This window comes from Bactrocera dorsalis, chromosome 3 (genome assembly GCF_023373825.1).
Source record: "Bactrocera dorsalis isolate Fly_Bdor chromosome 3, ASM2337382v1, whole genome shotgun sequence".
NCBI lineage: Eukaryota > Metazoa > Arthropoda > Insecta > Diptera > Tephritidae > Bactrocera > Bactrocera dorsalis.
This window is the reverse complement of record NC_064305.1, coordinates 81,529,164-81,553,120: the sequence shown is the minus strand read 5'-3', so window position 1 is coordinate 81,553,120 and position 23,957 is coordinate 81,529,164. Positions and strand designations below refer to the sequence as shown.

At 33.5% G+C, this 23,957-nt stretch overlaps 1 protein-coding gene across 5 annotated transcripts in view; it reads right to left on the bottom strand.

Moving 5' to 3' along the window:
* LOC105230017 (protein windpipe) overlaps nt 1-23,957 on the bottom strand; it is a 70,514-nt gene that overhangs the window by 10,788 nt on the left and 35,769 nt on the right. For all 5 annotated transcript variants that reach the window (XM_011210584.4, XM_011210583.4, XM_049450749.1 and 2 more), the window contains one exon: nt 10,843-10,857. The gene's annotated coding sequence lies outside the window, so the exon portion shown is untranslated. The remainder of the gene's footprint in view (nt 1-10,842; nt 10,858-23,957) is intronic.

Genomic DNA, 23,957 nt, shown 5'->3' with positions numbered 1-23,957 from the left:
TACTGCTATATCATTAAAGAATTGTCAGCGCTTAAGGCATTTCGTCTCTCGTTGCTTTTAATTGGTAAATTTAATAAAAGGAATTAAAAAAGTCTGTCCGCAGATATTGCAATGTCATTGCTGCTGTCACTGTCACTGCCGACGCAATTAAAGCAAGACTTATACTACTCAACTTTTATGTACTAGGGTGGGCCACTTTTATTATTTTTTTTTTTGGAAAAAGTATAAGCATTAATTTATGTGCGAATGAAAATGCACAAAAAAGTGAAATTTCTTCGAATATGGGTAATAAAAAAACATATCCAAGAATGTCCAAAAAATATCTACCCATATTGCTGTAATATTCGTACTACCCTAGTAATATTCCAACTACCCACTTCCAAAGCCGTTATACAAAATTACGCACTTTAAACGGTTATGTATTAGTACCGTTGTCTGTATGCGTCTTTAGTTAATTAAATTGTCTGCAATTACTGCTTTATTTTATTAGATTGCTAATAATTACGTGGCGGTTATGAGAACGGCGGCAGTGATCAATTTAATTAGACTCAACTAACCCACTCAACCTACACACAAATCTTTTTATAGATTTTTTTTTAGTATTTTTTTATTAAAATACTTGTTTAGTCATCATTATACCTTCATAAACCGAATGAGAAGGTTTCGAGTGTAAATTGGGAAAGCATGAATCACGACTTATTTTCTATGGATTTTAAGGGTAATGTTTTAGGTATGCTTTTTAAAATTACCAGAAAGACATAATTAAGTATTAGTGGTGTAAGTTGATTTACAGTTTGGTAAAACGCGAATATTTTAGAATATCAAACACCCAACGAATAAAATCTTAGTCATTTCCAAAACCCAAGTAGATGTTACAGAGAAAACGTATGCCGAGAAAATATTTTTATAATCTGAGAGAGAATAGCCTGGCTTCGCTTGGAATCAATTGGCGTCACCTTGCGTCACGATTTGTTTTTTGAGAAACCGCCATTTTGTCAAACAATTTTATTTTGCTTATTCCTTCGATTTACTTTACTAAATTTAACGACACTTTAACGAAATGTTTGGTTTTTTTTTTATTTCAGAGGATCCAATTTAGAGATATGGCGGTCACCGCAAAACGTCTATTTTGAGAGGAGCTCCCGGAGATCAGCTGTAGTTCGCTTCCATATAAATATTTTTACTAATACTACATCTTAAAATACAGTTAGAAGATACCATAATATGTGTATACATTTTTGGATCAGTAAATTAAAATTTTTCTCAGAAAAGAATCTGGGAAATTCGCTTTGTTCAACCTTCTAACTGTAATAACGCCTTAAGTGATAACTCAAAAAATGTTTAATATTCTTTCAAAAAATGTACTATCTAATCTTCAAGTATATAAAAAAATACCCTTAAAATTTTAAAATAATTGTTACAGCAGCGTTTTAGGAAATCACACCAGTCCACTCCATTAAGGATTATATCACTTGGGTTAGTCGAGAAAATAGATTTTTTTATTAGGTTTCTTAAAGTGTATCTTTTTGAGATTATCTCTTCAAAATTTCATAAAGATCTGAGCACTGGAGCCGAAGTTACAGCTGTTAACAGCGCGTTCCTCCCATGTACCCTAAAGTACGTAGCAAAACTTTAAATACGATTATCTCAAAATGGGCACATTTTTCGCTCAGAATTGAAATTTAACAACTTCGGACATAGAATACATATATAGTGCTATATACGCAGTGCTGGATTACTAAAAAAATCCGTCTTTGCAAAACAAAAGTTCTCAAAAAAATTAATTTTTTGGTAGAAGAAATGTATATAACCCTTTAAGTTGAATCAAAGGATACAATCACTGCAAAGATTTTTGTCTTTAAAACTTGAAACTAAGAAAATATATTTAATAAAAATGTCCGAAGATATCAACTTCGTTCACGATTCTTTCTTTTATAGCAAAAATTTTAAAAGTTTCCTCCAGTGAATTTAAATATGGCCTTTCAGAAATTAGTTTAGTTTTTGACCTTAATAAACTTGTGTGTAATATTTATTACTTATATTTGAATTTTCATAAATCTGTGTGTGACCGATAAAATTTCTAAAATTCTAATTAGTACATGTGCGTGAGTAATAAAACAAACTCACAAAATTTAAAATGATAAGCATAGACACAATTACTATAAAACGTCACAGAAAAACATATTATCACAGCCACACAATATTTTCTAGAATTTAGTTCAAAGTCAATACACGAAAATATACAAAGCAAAGTAAATTCAAGCTGATAAAACGAAAAACACGGTGTTGTTAAAGCCAAAAACAGGAAATGCAATATGAGTTCCCGCCACAAAAGCCAATTCCCGCTGTGCAAACAATTACAAACGCATATACACACACACACACGTTTTTGCACAAAATTGCAACTCGCACTTACCAACATTGCATAAATGTGCTACAGAAGGCGTTTGAAATTCGCAGAATTTCAGGCATACTGCATACAACATTTTCAGCCAAAGCATAGCGTCAGGCAGGAAGTTGGCAGACAAGCACACGCACTTGCAAGCGCACTGCCATATTTTCACACACAGGAAGCAATTTGCTAAGCAACCAAAGCAAACAATTTTGCTGCGGTAGCTAAACATTGAACTTGAACTTGACCCTTCCTTCCTTGAATGTAGGTGTGTGTGTATGCGGCATCGCAAGCGCACGTGTGTGTGCGTAAGCAACAAGTAGTTGAGCTTGCTGATTGAGTGTAATGGCTGTTGCCGCGGGCATCGCACTATCAGTGACAGAGCAGCGCCAACAAACAACAGACAAAATGTACAAAAATGTGGGCAAATAAATTTTTCAGTACGCATGTGTTCAGGAATGTACATAAATATAGAAATACACTGCCACTGTCAGACACATAGCAGAGATGAACTTGAGATAGAATTCGGCGTAAGGCAAAGAACACAGAATATAAAAAATTCGAAATCACATTTTAAATCTGAATAAACTGTTCAGATTCGTAATCAAAAAGCCATAAACTGCAATTAAAAAGTAGAAAAAAAACATAATTTTACTTGCTTATATTTTTTTTGTTTGGAACCAGTTCAAGTGTGTTGAGTTATTTGCGGAATGAATGCGCGCAGACAAATGTATAAATATAATAACAATAAAATAATTAAAATAAAACACTTCAGTAATATGTTTAAATGCATCCACGTACCATTAACGTATAAATACGGTGAATTAATGTGCATACATATATATTATTTTGCTTGAACAACAATAACAATTTGTATGGCACTGTGACAAGTGAAATGAAATTGAAAATTATTGTGCACATTTGTGTATATATTTATTTGGCTTGAGCACACCGCGGTGGTCTAGGGTGCAATTATGCATACATATAAACATATACATTTGTATAAATGCATATTTTGGTTTGAAAGTGAATTTTTGCAGACAATTGAGAAGATAAGTTATACAATTCAAAATATTATACATTATTATTATGAAATATTTTGCTTAAATACATTAGGCTCAGACGATTGTTTACGCCAAGAAAATCTTGAAAAATTCTTAGTTTCATAAAAAAAATTATAGGGGCCTACTGAATTTCGAAACGGGAGGAATACCTTTTTTTCATATATACTCTTCAAAAAGAAAAAATTTAAATTTTTTGCTGAAATTTTCTTATGAAGATCGGTTTCGCGAAAATATTAAGTATCTTATTTAATTCTATAATATATCCAGAATATTGCTGTAAATATTTTTTGGAGATACAGCCTTGAAAAGTTACTCGTCCGACATCAACTATGTATGTACTGTAGTACTTAGTCACTCAAGGGTTCCTCGGGTAAAAACAACATTTTTTTAACATTTTTTTTTCATATAAAAAATTAAATATTTTTTTAGAATTTTTATTAGAATGTTTGTCACATACACTATTAACAAAAAAATTATAAAAATTTTGGAAAAATTATCTTAAATTCGGCCATTGTGACATCATTTTCGTTGACCTATCGGAAAAAATATGCACCCGCGTTGGCAGGATAACTCCTTACGGGATTATGTAAAGTGAAAAAATACGTGTTTTAGTTAAAACCTTCACTTAGAACTTGGACGAAGGAAAAAAACTGAAAATTGGAGTTTTTGCAGCCATTTTTACAAAAAATTAAAATTTTATTGAAATTTTCGCGAATTTTTTTAATACAAATTTTATTTACATTTTAATAGAAAATTATTGAAACATTTTTAAAACCTAAAAATTTACTTTAAACAAATCAAAAAATTGTATATTCTTGAAAACATTATACTTGTCTTTATTATTAATTAAAAAAAAATTTTGTGGTTATCCTTAATGAGACTTTAATGTTTAATTAACAAAATCGCATTTCACTCACCAGTTTCAATTCTACTCGTTTCTAAAAAATGGTATAATCTTAAAGAGGATACAATATTTAAAGTATTGGTTCTAAAAAATAAAAACTAAAGAAATCTATTGATTAACTAACAAAAGCTCTGAAAAGTACTTGTAAGTACATTTTTTAAAACAAATTTTATTGAAGAAGACTTTAAGGGGGTATTCTACTCTATAATTTTGAAAAATTCGATTTTTTTTCATTTGTTTAAAGTTTAGACCCTTAAGAACATATCCTCCAAAGGATTTTTAAAAATTAAAATTATTTTAAGAGCTACAGTTACTTTAGTGACGCAGTACCTAGGCCGGTAGGTAGGTAGACTCACTTTTTTAAACGCGTTTTTCTCGAAACTACTTTTTTCCACACGGTACCGGCATTATCTCAAGTTCTATGCAACCGATTTACTTGAAATTTTGTGTGAACCTTCTTTATATAATCCTTTATCCTTTATCTTTATATAATCCTTAATCCTTTGTTTTTAACATTTTAAAAAAATTCAGGAATTTCAAAAAAACATAAAAAATGATTTTTATTTTCAGTGGCAGTCGCCATTTTTCAAAAAAGCATCCTTACTGATTAAGAATTTCTTTTGATTTTTTTTTTTTCAGACCACCAGGAGAGTCAGGATCAATGTCACCAGGATGCGCTATTTCTTTTTACACCTGTCTCTCCACCCCCCGCCCCCCCTCTAATTATTTTAATTTTTAATATTTTTTTGTACAAGTTTTTTTCTGTATTAAGATATCAATAAAAACACCATAAAAAATGGATAGTAAAAATATTTTTGGTTTTTTCTAATTAAAATTCAAAAAACTGCCCAAAATTTGATTTCTAGAGTAGAATACCCCCTTAAGCAAATTTCAAGTAACTCATACGCCACGGCGTATCAACAAATTAGTTTCTTTCACATATGTACATATGAGGCTTGAAAAAGTGCGTTTAGTAGCCTAAAGCTAGTGTGTACGTGTATTTAATTTTTTTATGAGTATTTATTTACCCGCAAATATGTTTGTATTTGTTGAATATTTATAGTTGAATTATTATTCAAATAAATTTTATTGTTACACTCTTTATAATTAAAATGCAAATTGGCTGCCATTTAGCGCTGCTATCTTTCAACTATAAATAGACTGAAGTCTGAATGCATCAAAGTAAATATTTCTACAAAGCAGGTGCGGGGCACAATTGAAAACGCAATCAAGTGATTATCAACGTTTTAACGCCTGGATTGGTGCCTTGTTTATAAAGAAGCAAGCGAGGGAGTACAAAGTAAATAAGTACTAGCACGCTTATCTATACTAACACACATTATAACAGATAGTTACATCTGATTACGGGTACATTTCTAGGCATTGAATACATTTTGAGGAGCTTGTGAAAATTTCCATAATTTTTCGCAAGAGGGCTCACGAGTGGCACTTAGCTGTGAATTAAGCATTCGTTTGTGGAATAAAACGCTTAAGTGTAATGTAAACATACAATATTTTTATCTGCTTTATGGTTGAAAAATTTCATGTAAATCTTTGTTTTGAAATTTATTGAAATCGATAGCAATATTGTGATATAGTGCATAATGCATACAATTTATTTAAGTGTGACAAACGTGATTCACTGCTGGAATTGGAAATATTACTTACATATGTTTAAAAAAAAGTGATAAGAGAAGTGTAGAAATTATTAGGAAATAGCAGTCGGCAGTGCCGAGCAGATTAACGCCAGCTGGAGAGAAATCAGTTGGGGTGAGATATCTAGAGTACAGATACTGAAACATAAAGTTGATATCAGCTGCGTTGTAAACGATCTGCGGTAATCTGTTCTACATAACCAGGATGGACTTGCAATTTTTAACCTTACGAACAATGTCAGCTTGTATTTTCCAAAATTATTTTAAATTAATTAAATTTTCTTCTGTATAATCACTTTGTGACTTGCGAATTCCACTGCCAACCTGAAAGGCAGACTATCATACATATGATAAAGCTTCGAATATCTATACTTCTTATTTCACAAAAAATTTATCACTGAGTCCACGGCAATACGAGTATAACAAATATATGCAGAGGCTGGGCGTTAAGCTTTATTTGTACAAGTATGTTGATGCATTTTGGTATTTACACATATATTCGTACATATGTAAATATTACGTGTTCCGTATTTACTGAGAAGTGTGATATGCAGTTGTGAAATTATCGTATAAGTATCAATATAAGTAGTTTACAAGTCTGCACACATCTAAACAGTGTATTGATTTTCTGACAGAACAAGTGGAGTCTAACGAAACTTTGTTCGTGATCTGTTAATTAGTACTGTTGCAACAGATGTTTGTTAAAGCCCATTGAAGCGGTGTGCGGTAACACAGGTATTTACTAAGTGTCTCATAATGATTTTTTTGTTTTTGTTTTGAAAAGAGGCATGTGATTTGAAGCTTTCATTTTCTATACAAGTTATTCCCAAAACACCAGAAGTTCATTTGTTTTCCAGAAAAAGTTAGTAATAAAAGCTTAAACTGACTTTCGCGACAAATATGTTGCATAATTTTTTTATTTCTTCATTTCACCGGTCATTTCCTCTTAACGTACTGACTTTAAGTTTAAGGAAACAGTAGTTTGAAATTGAAACATTTTCTAATCACACGTTTATTTTAAGGGGTAATATACATTTATGAGTTTCAAAAAATATAATTTTATGTTTAAGAATATATTCTCTGATAATTTCAAGTTGATGCGGTAAATAGTTTCCGAGCTATGAGTGCATTTGGGAATTTTTTTTTAACTTATTGTAATCGACTTTCAAAATTTTAAAAGGCTTTTCTCGTAACGCAGTTTTCTGTCAGTCAGTCAGTGAAGAAAATTTCTCTAAAATGGCTGAACTGACCGGTTTGAAATTTTCACTCTATTTGCATTTTTTTATTTTTCTGAATGGAAGACCAATTTGTCAAAAATGAAAATTTTGACTAACTCTTCGATCGATTTTATCTATAAAATGTTTTTTTTTTTGGTGTTTGATTTTAAGATAATTTGAAACAGAAAAATCTTCCTTTCCGCAAGACATCTTTTTTCGAATGTCCTCTCGGAGATCGGTTATGGGATCAAAGGAACCCAACATTTTTTAAAATGAATCGCCGATTATTAAAGCACGCTACGCTCAACACTCTATACGGATGGTTCAGAAATGGACAATGGAGTTGGTGCTGGAATATACTGTCCAGAGTTAGGCATATGGCAATCACTGCAGGATACTTCAAGCTGAGGTCTTTGACCACAGAGGCCGCAGAGTCTGTTAAAATTCGCGTCAAGCGCAGGTAGCCTAAAGGAAGACTACTCCTCTTGGACCTAGCAACTAAACTCCATCTGATATCGCAAAGGACCAAACTGGTCTATGCATGGCTTATTGGCCTACCAGATTAACCTAACCTAACCTATTTACTTATTGAGTGAACTTCCTCTTAAAAAACTAAAATAATCTCTAAATACACTCTGTATTCTGCCTACCACTCGTCTATGCTAATATTTGCAAGCATTTGGCCATTAACATAGATATGTACGTAGGTACATATGTATATATATGCAGATAAAGCTTGTTAAGTTAAGCTTTGCGGAATATTACTTATGCTGGTATTACATAAGCTATAAGTTGGACTAATTAACATAGTTTTGCTTCACTCTTTATTAGTTTCATATGTATTTCCATGTTGGCTGTAAAATGTGAAGTACTGAAATATGAAGTCTGAGCTCTTTTTTTAAGAAAAGGAAGAGTTTGTAAAAAATTATACATGTTACAGAATACAAAGCAAATTAATATACGTTTTGTCAGAATATGTTCATAATTATTATGTAAAGGTGAGCTCATAACTTCTAAAATTCAATAGCTGGTATGTCGAGACCGGCTTTCAACAACAGATATTGCTTGTGTTTTGGAAGAAAAGCTGAAATTTGATTATAACTATTTTAATTCCTGAATAATATTTAGGTACATGTTATCAGTTTCCATTTGGCTGAATAGTATATCGTCACCTGAAATGCAAAATAACGTATCATCAAAAAATTCGAAATTGAGTGTCTTATTGATTACGCTTCACTACTTCAAATTATATACATAATATTAAATATGTTCAACATTTTCTGGTTCTGCGGTCATATATAAACCAGTTTTAACCAATATTAATATTTTGTTTCACTCATGTTCTATTTTATTCCGTGTTTCATTCATGCCACTGTAAATTTCTGAAAATGTTGTTACGTTAATTTGCATTTCAGGTGACGATATGCATTAATCATTTAGTAAATACTTGTATAATGATCAGAACGATCATATGAGGCGAAAAAACCTCGATTAAATGAAATTAATACGAAGTTCGAAAGATTTATATGCCACTTTGACTTCTGTATGTCTAAATTGTATATATCCATACATATGTATATATGCATATACTCATATGTAATGAAATCGTCGGCGTTTAAATTAAAGCGCGAAATTTAACCGAGAGTGCGTTAAAATTTCAATGGTTCAACAGAAAATTACTCAAAAATTGCTATTTATGCCAATGTAAAGTTCAACAAACCGTTGAACTAGAAAAAAGGCATGACTAAGTGGTTTATGATTATTTTACGCGTACGAGTGTGAGTACTCACTTGTATTTTTGTTGTTGCTTTTATAATTGATCGCCTATTTAAGTGAAGTCTTCGCAAATTCTTGCTGAGTTTGCTGGACAAAGTGAAGTTCATTGTGCTTTATGGGAATGAAAGACGTACATATTTACTTGTATGTACATATGTATGTAGATACAAGAATGAATTGATAGGTAACATAGATGTGTAAATATATATAGTATATAGCTCGGCTGACTTTTTGGTAATCTTAAACAAAAACAAAACTAAAAGCAACTGTTTCTAAGTGAAATTCTAAAATAATTTCTGTCTATTTAAGAATTCAATTAAGGGGTTATACCCACTCAAAAGGCCAAAATTTTTTTTTTAAATATTATATAATGAATAAACAAAAGTAAAGCTAGATTGCATTTACAGAATTTAATGTATTTATTATACTTTAAGAAGTTGTTTGCTTAAAATTATTTTAACTCAAAAAACCAAAAATATTATTGCATTGGATTAATACAAGTAATGATTGATGGTTTAATCAAAATTTTGATTTTTGACAAAATGCTGGTTTGCCAAAAAAATCGTTTTTTTTTTTTTTGGTGAAAAAAAATTGACAAATCTGAGTGATTGCAAATATCGATTTATTTTACTTAAACTTTACTGCATCGGTCATTACATGAAAAATTTATCCGATAGGGATTGTGAAAGCGATCGGCCAGTCGTTTTGGAAAAATTTTTCTCACCGACTTTGACACAGCGTTTCGAGTAAAAATCCACAAGTCTACCGATTACACTTAAAAGCAGGCTCATGTATCCGAAATTATTTGACGGATAAATTTCAAATTTTCGAAAAATAATCTCACATATATTAGATATATATAAGCAGAAAAAAGTTGTTGAAATTCATAGGTGGATTTAACGCCTTAAAGGCATGATAATGAAAGCCTTGAAAATCGAAGTAAAGAGAAACAACGGGTAGAATACGTTAAAAGCTGTTCTGTATCCAAAAAAGAAAAATTGAATGGAAGATATATCAATGAGGGATACACTTAACGAAAAGATTCGAAATAGGAAACAAATTTAACATTTTTTAAGTAATCAATGTTTGTTTGCTTTCTTGATGACATAATACTTCATCTACTCTCAAAATTGCATTCAAATATAATTATGAATTATTCAAGTAATTCACTTGTAATTAATGCATTTTTACTATTTTTCAGCCTGACACCATTTACGTGCAAGCACTAAATTAATTTTAGATATTTAAAAGCGCTTAGCCATTCCAGTGGAGTTTCACTTTCAACGATTACGAATTGGAATTGCGTCACCTTTTTTGATATACAAAACGAATAAATATCACCAACAATATAATATGGTTACTATGGCCTTGATTTGATCATGTCATAGGCTAATAATAAAGAATGTTCCACAAAAGCGAATGGAAATCAAAATAAAATGCTAAATTGTAAAAAAGTCATATTTTTTTCCTAACGAAATTTTATACAAATTATAAAAGTAGTTGGAGAAAAAACGCGAAATATGAGCGTGAAATATTTGCTAAGTGACTGAAACGAAATGTGACAGCATAAATTTAACAATTTACTAGAGGGGAAATGACTAGCTGACACAAATTAGGCATACGAGACACACAAATTGTCTCGCTCACTGGTTGTGCATGTGTATGTGTCTCGAAATTTATTATTTCGCTCATCTTTTATAGTCTCAATACAGAATATGGCACGCGCGACAAACTCGAGCTTCGCCATTTGTGTATGTTTAATTGTGATAAATTTCAAGGAATAAAACTAAGAGTGATGACATTTTATATATATTTATATAGTTCACATACATACCTTTAGTGAAAGTAGCTGCAATGAAAAGAGGAAATAAAAAGAGATTAGAATCAGTTTTGAAATTATAACAGGCAATAAATATATTTGATGAAGAGGTAGTTAAGTGACACAGTTTAAAGAGTAAGTCGGATGGAGAAAGTATAAATAATTCTTTCATTCAGTATTATTTCAAAGTGAATTTCGAATACTAAAAAGATTTCATACAATGTATGAATAATTCAGAGGCATCTTAAAAACTTTAGGATCTTGGATCTCCATTTGTTCCAAAAGCGGCAAAAGAAAGGAGAAGTCAAAGCATGTACTTGAGGTGAAAAAATACTATTTCAGAGATTTTTAAAAATGTATTATACTGGGTAGTTGAAAAAGTCTTTTCGTATTTCTAATAATAATGAAGAAATAAACAAATATGTATCATTTTGTTCGATCGATCTTTGCCATTTTTCCGATAGAGACATTATTCCATCAGTGTAAATCGAAATTTCCAAATTTCCAGAACAGAAGCTAGTGAACCATTGTTGTGATACACGAACTGATACAGCATCGTCACCGTAAACATCACAATTTCACTGGTGGCTTGCGTGGCATTCTTCCCTTTTTTATATAAAAATTTCAAAATATAGCGAATTTTTTCATTATTTTTACTCATTTTTGAACAGTTGTAACTTTTATCAACATCCCTGAAATTTTTGGTTAAATGAAGCTTAAAATCTTACGATATAATGTGATTGGTAGTTTTGGAGATATACGACTACAACATCATCTATTGACAAAATACGAAACAACTTTTTCGACTATCCAATACACCCGAACTAGGCACTCAATTTTTTAGACCACTATAGCATATAGCAGCCATACAAACTTACTGATTCATATCAAGTCCATTTATGGGCATATTTTATGTGTGAAGGGTATTTAGTTTCGGTGCAACCGAGGTTAATGTTTTTTCCTTGTTTTTATCTAATATTATTTTTTGCGACAATGAGCCAAGGTTGCTCGTTTGTCATCATCACTTTTTGACGGAGTTCAGTAGCAACGAATAATATATGTACATAGACAAAAAAAAGAAATTATAAAAAAATTCAAATTTCGAAAAACTGATTTGGCATTGCTGCGCTGCTTCTGTACTCAAGCCATTTCTGGCAGTTGAAGCTGATATTCCTATTATTATTATTGTTGATGATGTAGTTAGTGAACATGCTATTTTTTGAACAATTTACTTTGCAACAACACAGACATTTGGACACTTCAGTTAATTTTTGATTTCCTTTTATATGGCGTAAGCACACGAACAGCATATAGATTAGTAAGAGTACGTAGATATATAAAAAAATTAAATATATTTATAGATATAAGAATATAGAAATACAGCTAAAACATATAGAAATACAGCTAAAACACCTTTATATTTTTAGAGATGTAGATTTGAAATGTAAACAATAATTTAGCATTTAAAACTCCTTGAAAGCATCCAAGCAAATACTTAAGATTTACAAACAAAATACAGGAAATACGAAAACTCACACCTTTTCCGCCATTTGCTTGTCTATCGTCAGTGATCAGTTCGATACACTTGCCATCCTCTTCTGACCATTGCATGCCGATAACTTTCGCACACAGCGTTGCATGCGCACTTAATTTGACAGTTCATGATAAATGAGCGCTAGCTAATTGTGCGCTTGTAAAAAACAGGCGAACAGGTTAAGCATACAAATTTTCCATATAATCTGTTGGTTGTTATGGAGCACGAAATTGAAAAGCAATGTTTACTCTGTATGTAACAATTAGCGGCGGAGAAAGTAAGTAAGTGTGCAATTTGTCAGAAAGCTAAATGAAAATGTGTTGAAATCAATTGGATTAAGTTGGTTTCGATAGCATGTAAGCTTAACAGATTTGAAGTTTAGAGGGCGCAGCAGAAGGTAGGATGAGTTTTCGGGGTATTATGGCAGCAATCCAATATTCATTGTGTAGTAAAGCAATGATACGAGAAATAAGTATACGATATCCGGCTTTTTTATAGTATCGGGTAATAGGAAAACCGATAACTAAGAAACTATATATATAAAAATATTGCTGGAGTTAAAAAAAGTGTCGAGTTTTTGGGGATCTTGAAAAGTTCCAAGAAGATCCGACGCTTTCGAGCCAAATGTTGTTCAGCGATGAGGCCCTTTTCTGGCTCAATGCGTGTGTAAACAAGCTAAATTGCCATATTTGGGATGAAGAGCAACCTAAAGAGATTTTAAAGTCAATTTGCATCCAGAAAAAAAGAACAGTTTGATGTGGTTTGTGGACTGGTGGAAACCATTGATCGAAATTTCTTTAAAAAAGATGCCGGTGAGAACTCAACCGTCAATGGCGACCCTCTATCTGATACCTGAAATGGAAGCTTGTGATCTCGGTGACATTTGATTTCAACAAGACAGCGTCACTTCCCACACATCACATCAATCAAAGGATTTATTGAGAGGAGACTTCGGTGAGCAGGTAATTTTACATTTTAGACCAGTCAATTGGCCATCAAGATCGTCTGGCATTCTTTCTGACGTTGGACTTTTTCCTGTGGGGATATGTCTATGCGGACAATCCCGCTTGGATTGAGGAATTGGACCAAAACTTCACGCGTGTCATTCAGCAGCTACCAGTCGAAATGCTAGAATGAGCCATCGAAAATTGGGCTCAACGAATGGATCATCTGCGACGTAGCCACGGCAAACATTTGAAATAGCTTATCTTAAAAAAATAAATGCCAAAAAATGTTCTTTCGAATAAAAATAAATATTTCCCATTAAATTTGAAATTTTTATGCTTTTTCTTTACAAAAGTAGATAACCTCGAAATGGGTCACCCTTTACACTTGCGAGTCAATTAAAAACGAATTTTTATATTAAGGCAAGAGCAAAAACGAAAAATCCAAAAACAAATGCAAACTACACTCGAAAGCAACTTATAATTACGATTTATCTTTCTTCAATCGCAATATTTGCAATCGACAATTATTAAAATATAATTAAGCGTCTGTCGAAATACCGAATGATAACGACGAATAAAACTTATGATTCGCCATATCTATTATTTCGTGGCGAACAAATTGATCGGCTTTACACCGGTTCGACTTTTACCGCACGCAAATGTTTGTTGTACAACATTTACGTGATGGCCATATCTGTCACAAGGCTGTCACTGATTTACGCTAGTGTGACGTTTTAATGATCACATCAGTGCTTAAAAATAGTTTACACACATTATTGGTACCATTAGCACGTACACACATACATATACATATACAGGAGGTACAAAAGGCATGACAACAACATATATGTATATATGTATGTATGTATGGCTGTATTTTACTCATGTTTGCAGTCACACTAGCACAATCGGTTTATAACATCATGTCGACATGACAAACGTTTACGACATGCAGCAATGCGTCATTTGCTTTCGACTTTTTTGAACGTCATCAATTTTCAAGTGTCAAAGTGAGTACATTTTTTCAGAGTTTTGTTTTTTTTTCCTAAATCTAATATTTAATGCATCAGCGGAAAAATCGACAAGTCAGCAAATAACTTCAGTTCGTAAATCGATATGCATCGCTCGCAGCTGATTAATGCAGTTCGATTTTGCCTTTCTTACTCATTTGCATTTCTCACACACAAATTTACTCAGTTCATATATACTTGTATATGTAATTGTACATGAAACCGCAAAAGCCGGCAAAATGTAACTTCATATTTGCCACTTAGCTGGTCACATACACTCCTACAACCACACATAACTGCTCACATACACACATATATGTATAATTAGCAAAATGCAGGTATGCATCTACCCACAAACCGCACACACCCACCTGCCAATACACAGTTAAATAGTTGCATCATTCAGCAGTTAAAACAACAACTACATCACACACACACACACAATAATACATTTGACAATTGTCATGTGTCAGGGATTGTCAGTGAGGCGACACTTATCTATTTAAGTGGCTCACTCACTGCTGCACGACGACCTGTTGCTGCGGCATACTAACGATTTAATGTTTTTGTTGTTGTATAATAATGTAAACTGGCGGCGCACTCATTAAATGTCATTAACACCTTTTATACATGTTTTGTTTTGTTTTGTTGTTGCCGTGATTGTCGCTACTCTTGTTTGAAAAATTAACACTGTGTACATTTATCATTTGGTCTGTCTGTTTGCATTGCATTTGCACAAATAAATGGCAATTAATGCCACTTCTTGCAACTTTTTTCCAAGTGCCACGCAAAACAGAAATAATTAATAAATAAATGAAATTAATATTTGCAGTAGCGAAATTGGTATTCAACTCGAATATGGCGAAAAAATTGCATATTTGCAATGCATTAGTTCTATTCTAATGAAGGACTAATTATGAGGGATCTCATACTCGTACTAGTGTTCAGTGTTTAGCATAATTAATTCTTTTTGGATGGCAATTTAACCGCTTTAGTTTAAAAAAGTTAATATATTTTTTTACCTGCGCAGGGTATATTAAGTTTGCCACGAAGAGTGAGTGAGCAGTCTGAGGGAGTGAATAAATTTTTAGGAAATAATTTGCCGCCAGCGTATCCACTGAGGAAGACCCAAATCAGTCTCTCACACGTCGTTCTCAAGAGTTGGACATCTTTGTAACGTCGTTGTGGCAAATTTTGTAAAAAAAAGATCTTGGCCTACATCCTTACAAGATCAAATGGATGCTTGACCCTTAGAATCGTTGTATGTTCATTTTTGGTTGAATGCAAAATATGCGTTATTGGTCAGGCAGCGATCCACACGTACTCCATGAGTCACCGAAGAAATTAAGGTTTATGTGGCGGCGGGGATATTGGGCTGTATTTCATCCTTGACCGGCACGTTGTTGTGAATGGGAATCGCTACCGCTAAATTATAACCACATATTGTTGGCCCGAAATGGATGATATGGACTTGGACAATATGTGGTTCCAACAGCACGGCGCCACAAGCCACACATCGAATGCCACAAGCGATTTATTCAAAAACAAATTTGGTGAACGTGTTATATCACGAAACAGCCCAGACAATTGGCTGCCTCGTTCGAGCTATTTGAGGCTGTTAGACTAAGCAAGCGACGATTGATGGAATTCCTACTCGGCCGATTAGGTCAAAATATTTATTATTAGTTGTCACTTTGTTCGCCATTTCAATGACTAACATTCTGAACTCTCACAAAGTAATGCTGCCAAATTTTTTCTGATAATAAATTTGCTAATGACACCATTGTGATTTATATGCCCCCTGACTGGAATTGCTTTTTTAATGACCTATAAAAATTAATATTTCAATACTTTCATGTATTTCAAGTCGAAAATATTTCATTTAATAATACAAAATTTAACAGTAGCTTAGTTTCTCCATTTAAAAATGAAAACACCACTCATATCCAGCGCTTACTGTACCCTACATGCATAAATTTGTAATAACACTTCGTTTTATTTCACAGACTGAATGACTTGCGCTCAAAAACTGTAATTACTTGGCTTTCTTTGAACCAAATTTCAGTAATAATTACAATGATTTGACCTCACTGTGGCATAAAAATATATTTCTTAACACTTTTCATTTAAACCGCATATTAATAAACACATTTTACTTTCATTTCGGTATTTAAAGAAACGCTATTGAAAAGGCATTGCATGAACGTTGAACTCATGCTTTCATTCATTTGCAAATTTTTGCTAAATCTTTCACATCGAATAGCTTAAAAAAGCCAAGCGTGCATGCTACCCTTCAATCCGAATGAAGTAAGCAGAAAAAACAAAGTTAATAATCATTGTATATAAGCGAACGCCGCAAGTAAATATGTAAATGACTTTGCTGTTTGCTTTTTGCCAGAGACTACAACCAGTTTTAACGGCATTGAAATTAACATACGCGCGAGTTCATTCAAAATTCACAGGTATACATATATTTACAAACAAGCAAACGCATGGTCTACTATATAGGCGGACATGCATATGCGCATGCGCGAAAACGTTATGTGGGGCCGCTGGTGTGAGTAATCCAAAAATCATACGATTTTAGGTTTTGGAAAATAAAACGAGAAAAAAAGTTTCCTACAGTTGTGCCGAAGGTTTAATACCCTTCACAATTAAAAAATGTCATACAAAACTTGCCTTTGAACGGTAAGTTTATATGGTAGCTATATGCTATAGTGCCCCGATCTGAACTATTTCTTCGGAGATTCCACCATTGCCTTAGGCAATAACCCATGCTAAATTTCGTGAAGATATCTCATCAAATTAAAAAGTTTACCATACAGGGTCGTTCAGTTTGTATGGCAGCTATACGCTATAATAAGCCGATCTGAACCATTTGTTCAGAGATTAACTATAGCATGTGGTCATTAATCCATGCAAAAATTTGTGGTGATACTTTATCATATAAAATAGTTTTTCATACAAGGGTTAGATTTCGACTGATCAGTTTGTATGGAAACTATATGCTCTGGTGGTCAGATAGCGACTATTTCGGCTATTAAGCAACTTCTTGGCGAAAAAATAATTGATGCTGAATTTCAGATCAATATCTCCAAATTTGAGGAACTAGTTCTTGTATCCACAGACAGATGGGCATAGCCAAATCGAGCTCGTATACCCTTTCGGATGCTATAGGTTTGGTGGCAAATTTCAAATACCTTGTTCAAGGTATAATAAATAATAAATATGTGTACATATACACACAAATATATGTATATGCATAAGCAACTAAACCAACAATTCGAACGGAAGCAACAGCTTTAAAACCGGAGTTTGACTAACAAATTTAGAAAAGATAAAATGAGTTTGTCTGCTCGCACACACATTTGCGCTTAGAATGAGCATATTTACAGTCTCTAGAAGAAGAATAGAATTCGCAGAATTGCCAAAAAGAAAATTTAAATAAATTGCCGCAAGCACTCTTCAAAATACACGAAATGTATCTTAGAAATCCACTTACAACCACATAGATGCAAGTGCTCGCGCGTGTATGTATGCCTACTAATATCTACAGAGTTTCGTCTTCTCAAACTCGCTCTTCATTCAATCCACTTTTCTTCAAACTAAATTCACCAACACACACACAACACATGCTGCTTATGTCTCATATTTGCATTGTTTGTGCAAATTTATTTTGCCACTTAACGTGTCGCCCGCTTAATTCCGCAGCTTTAAAGTGCGTTAGTTTAAATTTTGCATAAAATTCGTGGCAAACGTGTTCTCAACACCGAATATATGAGGATGAAGAGCTGAAAGTAGACTACTTACTTTGTACTTTGTTGAGCAATCTTTTTTACTCATCAACTCATTTCGGCATTTTTTTTGGGCCTTTCATACAACGCTCATTGAGCAAATTAGCACAGCAGCGGCAGCAGAGCGGAGAAATGGTTCAATTCAGCGAAACAGTCTTGTCACGGTGAGAACTCGTTAAACCACCACGAAAGTGACGGGATTAGGTCAATGTTATTAAAAACAACAGTTTATATGTACGTGTCTACGTTATGCTCATGTGTCATATGGTTGTTGGCATTGCCAAAAAATTGCTTTTTTTTTTAATTTTAAGCTCAGGGTTGTAAACTGCCAGGTGTGGCTGTGACAACTTTCAGCTGCTGTTTACGCGTTAGCTTTTCGAAAACGCAGACATAATGTACATCTGCGCAAGCGCAAAAGGAAATCATCAGTTAGATGCGTCGAAAGGCTGTTCATTCATACAAATCGTGAGTTTTTATACTCTCGCAACAAAGTTGCTAAAGAGAGTATTATAGTTTTGTTCACATAACGGTTGTTTGTAAGTCCTAAAACTAAAAGAGTCAGATATAGGGTTATATATACCAAAGTGATCAGGGTGACGAGTAGAGTTGAAATCCGGATGTCTGTCTGTCCGTCCGTCCGTCTGTCCGTCCGTCCGTCCGTCCGTCTGTCCGTCCGTCCGTCCGTCCGTGCAAGCTGTAACTTGAGTAAAAATTGAGATATCATGATGAAACTTGGTACACGTATTTCTTGGCTCCATAAGAAGGTTAAGTTCGAAGATGGGCAAAATCGGTCCACTGCCACGCCCACAAAATGGCGGAAACCGAAAACCTATAAAAAGTCATAACTAAGCCATAAATAAAGATATTAAAATGAAATTTGGCACAAAGGATCACATTAGGGAGGGGCATATTTGGACGTAATTTTTTTGGAAAAGTGGGCGTGGCCCCGCCCCCTACTAAGTTTTTTCTACATATCTCGGAAACTACCATAGCCATGTCAACCAAACTCTATGGAGTCGTTTCTTTCAGGTATTTCCATATATAGTTCAAAAATGGAAGAAATCGGATAATAACCACGCCCACCTCCCATACAAAGGTTATGTTGAAAATCACTAAAAGTGCGTTAACCGACTAACAAAAAACGTCAGAAGCACAAAATTTTACAGAAGAAATAGCAGAAGGAAGCTGCACCCAGGCTTTTTTTAAAAATTGAAAATGGGCGTGGCGTCGCCCACTTATGGACCAAAAACCATATCTCAGGAACTACTCGACAGATTTCAATGAAATTCGGTATATAATAATCTCTTAACATATATATGACATATACGAAATATGGGGGAAATCGGTTCACAACCACGCTTTTTTCCAATATAACGCTATTTTGAATTCCATCTGATGCCTTCTCTGTATAATACAATATATGTATACAATAGGAACCAAAATAAAAAAAAAATATGTAAATGACGGATAATGAAATCTCAATTATCACTTTATCATGCGAGAGTATAAAATGTTCGGTGACACCCGAACTTAGCCCTTCCTTACTTGTTATATTTGAAATTAGTTACAGAATGCCGAAAATACATTATGTTAAGCATATGGAGATTTGGAGGATCACATATGCAGAAACCACGTGGAGGAGGATCTGACGACACTCGGAATATCCAATCGGTGCTAAACAGCGAAAAGGAAGAACCCAGAACTCGGAAGAAGAAGAAGAAAAGAAACTCACATCCTCAAGATAGAAATTTTATTTGAATTTTGTTACATCTTGCAAAAGCCGTAGAAAAAATCTTGTAAATAGATCTTATGTGTCGGCAAAGCTGTAGAAGTATATCATTGGAATGTCTACGGTGGGAAGATCCAAAGTATTTTCACCAAAATTTCGCAAAGGTGCGATTGCCAAGAAGGAGATGTTGAGATATCTCTAAATCATAGATCTCCTCACACTCAGCACCTTTGAGTGTCATTTATAAATTACTGTGCCTATAAAAAACGTTCCATATATTACATAGTTAAATACTATAAATATTTATGGTTTCAAGTTCGGAGGTTGGAAAAAGATAATTTTGTGCTATAAAGTGAAAATATAAGCATCGGACTCGAAAATTTTACCGGAATTTTACGACTTCTCAAAAATATTATATTTTAATAACAGTTGATTAACACTTCTTTTGAAAAATTTTAATCTTTGGAGAATACCCCTTAAAAAGTATTTTTTCAAATTCTCTAAAACTAACAAATTAAAATCGTCAAGGGATTTTTAGAAATCGTGATGGTTAGAATTGGAGTTGCCTAAGAATATATGAACTTACCTTTTCAATCATATTTTCGAAACCTACCTAATCGTGATATCTGACCCTAAGCCCGGGTACTCAAATACAGTCAACTAAGTAAGTCAACTATAAAATTCTACTAAATTGTATTAATTTACCACATTTGCCTTGAGCTATACAATCAAATTAGTTTTGTATAATAGAAATTAGAACGAATGTAAAAGATCATCTCAGTTTTCACAAAAAAATATATACGAACTTTATAAACCCATTAAAATGCCTACAATTCAATTAGGCGACATTTGATCAATTTTTATCTATGCACACATACACACGCAACTAAACACACAAAGAAATATAAAATTGCACTTGCAATAAAGAATATTTGAATTGAGTTCAATCAGACGACCCAAAGTCGAACGATAAAGTGCACTCGATCAACGGAACAGAAGGCGGCCTACCAGCGAACACGTGCGAGAACAAACGTACAAAGGTATGTGTGTACTATGTATGTGCCATTTAGCAGCAGCTGATCGTAATATAAATGATAATTTTACTGATCGCTGATGATCGCTTGCAGGCAGCAGCAACACAGAGGCATTGTGGATGCCACAATAGGCAAACAACAATTGCACAAAAGTGATAATAAAAGACTAAATATGTGTTTGTATATTAAGTAAATATGTAGGTGTGCTCACATATACACACACACATACATGTAGGTAATTAGGTGCAAAAGATATCGCTGGTGCGTTGCAAATGTCGCCGTGTCGCATTACATAAATGAGTTGTAAATGAATTTGCATGCATTGTTGTGGAGGAACTGTTGAGTTGGGTGGCACGCCTATTAAATTTCATTTATAAACTTTTTTATTCATATCTTTTTCTCTTTTTGCTATTATTTCACTAACAGACGTTCAATGGTCAGCTTGGTGACTGATGAACTATTTGGTTTGGCCATTTTGTTGTCATCGCCGCTGACAATTGACCAACCGTTCCATGTTTAATCCAAGTCAATTGTGGCGCACCGCATGTATGTATGTATATATGTGTGTGTATGGACGCGTAGCTGGACAATCAATGCATGCATGGCTGCGTGTGCTCTTTGCTCTTGGTCGGCTGCAGCTGTGGGAGGTTGCCGGTAGGCGTTTACATATAAGGCACATACTTATTGCCACATCCATTTTATTTTAGTTTTCGAATTTTATTTTTAACTTTGGTTTTTACTATTTTTAATGCACTAACATCATTCGCATTTGTGTACATTTGTTATGTCCCAGTTTGCCATAGAATTGTGTCTCTGTGTCATGCTTTGTGCGGTTGGTGCGGATATAGCGAATGATCGCCGTAAGGTGAGCAAACTGCAATAAATTGCCTGAACGGCAAGTGGAGCTTGGTTGTGGCACGATACATTGTACCAATTGACGCGTGCTATACTGGCAGATACGAATAAAATGTGCATTGTAAATCACAGTCGCTGATTGGAACAAGCTTTTGTCAAAGTTTTTGTGTGTTGTTGTTGTTGTTGTGCTTAACCAACGGTAGTTTGCATATTTTTATTTCACAATTGTCACTATTTTGCATTAATAGTCTGTTGGGAGACTTTCAGTAATTCAGCTGATTTAGAAATCCATGTAACGGGTATACAAATAGAATAACGGTAAGCTGTTGTCGTGTCTTAAACAAATGAAGATCACTGAAGTTCGGAAGATTAACTCAAGAGGAAGAGGAAAACAAATGCGCCGTGAATGTCATACAAAGATACTAACATATATGAAGGCTGCATTAAAATATCCCAGCGATCTGACCATCACAAAATTTAAAACCCGAACAAACTATATTCTGATCCAGTTAGTTAGGGTTATACGTATGCTGCCTTTTATATATCATACAGTAACTTAAAATGTTCATTTCGGACAATGGAACAAAACCCATTCGATGCAACTTTCTCACCAACATTTGGAGCGTTTTAAAAAGGATAAAGTGGATTTTGTGCGTCGATTTATCACTATGGATGAGACTTCGGTCTATCACCATGATATTGAATCAAAACAATAGGCTAAAGAGTGGTGTGAACCTGGTTGTTTGGCTTCGCAACGAGTTCGTGTCCGGAAATCGGCCAAGAAGGTTAAGGCATCAGGTTTTTGGGATTCGGTAGGAATTTTGTTTGCGAAATGATATAACAAGTAATTTTGAATATTATTGCAACTTTTTGGACCAATCGAAGGATCGGGATCGTGAAAAAAGACTCGGTTTGCAGAAGAAAAAAATCTTTTTTCATCAGGACAATGCTCTGTGTCTCAATAGCATTTTGACAATGGCTAAAATCAATGAATTATAGTTCGACATTCATCGTATTCACCAAATTTGGCCCAGTGATTTCCATTTGTTTCCAGAACTCAAAAAATGTATGCGTGCGAAGCGTTTTTCATCAAATGAAAAGATCGTAACGACTGTTGAAGCGTATTTTGCAGACCTTCTGGATTCTCACTTCAGGGATGGAATATACAGATTGGAGGATCGTCGGAGCAAGTGTATTAATGTTCAGGGAAATTATACTAAATAATAATAAATAGTATATTAAGACTTAAAATTGTGTTTTTCTTATCAAACGAAAAAAATTATTGAACAACCTGGTATAGTGAATTCAATAGAGGTCGTAGATAACTCCAAGATGAGTTTCGAAAAATATTGATGTTGTGTGCAAACTGGTGTAGAAAGATCGTCATCAATATCGAATCAATATTTAATTGTAGAAAAAATTCTTTTCGTTGCAACCCACACAATTTATCGAAAAGCATCAAAATCCTATTTTCATTGCCGTATGCAAAAAAATAAACTAAGAGGGTGATGTTTTTCGATAACTGAAGAGATATTTGATGCCTTCATAAGGCATGTGGTTTGGATCTACCTCAATCTGAGTACCAAAAGTGCTTCAAATATTCATTCAAATGTATATTGAAGTGTATGGATCTTAATTGAGAATATTTTGAAAGACAATAAAGCGATTTTCGAATACTAATATTTGCTTTTGTTCTCTAATGCAGATATAATATAAAAAGCAACCTTCGTAAAACGGTTCACCCGAAGGAAACGCTTTTTTTGTCATAATTCTCTTCGCACTTTAAGTACAAAATCTCCACACATTTTCCTATCACTATTTGCGTTACTTCATCTGCGGGATATCATCAGGACACTCTCTTAATCGGTGGAATGTGAAAACACTTAAATTCAGACGATATATTTCAGCGCTCAATTATTCAATTACATAATTAATTAGTGCTGGTGATCGGTCTACATTTTTCAATATTCAATTAATTTTCGTATTATTACCCCTGTCACATGTCATTAATTGCATAGCTGACTAAACTGTAGGGACTTACAACTACTAACACACATTGGAATTCGCTCATACTTAATTAAATCTTATGTCACTGAAAATTCACTTAATTAAATTGAGAGACAGAGCGACTAGAGCCGCATTCTCCATGAGTATTGCAAACGCATTTTCAACTCAATTAGAATTAACGTAATTGTTTTTGCTTTTTTTCTTGCAAGTTGATTATAGA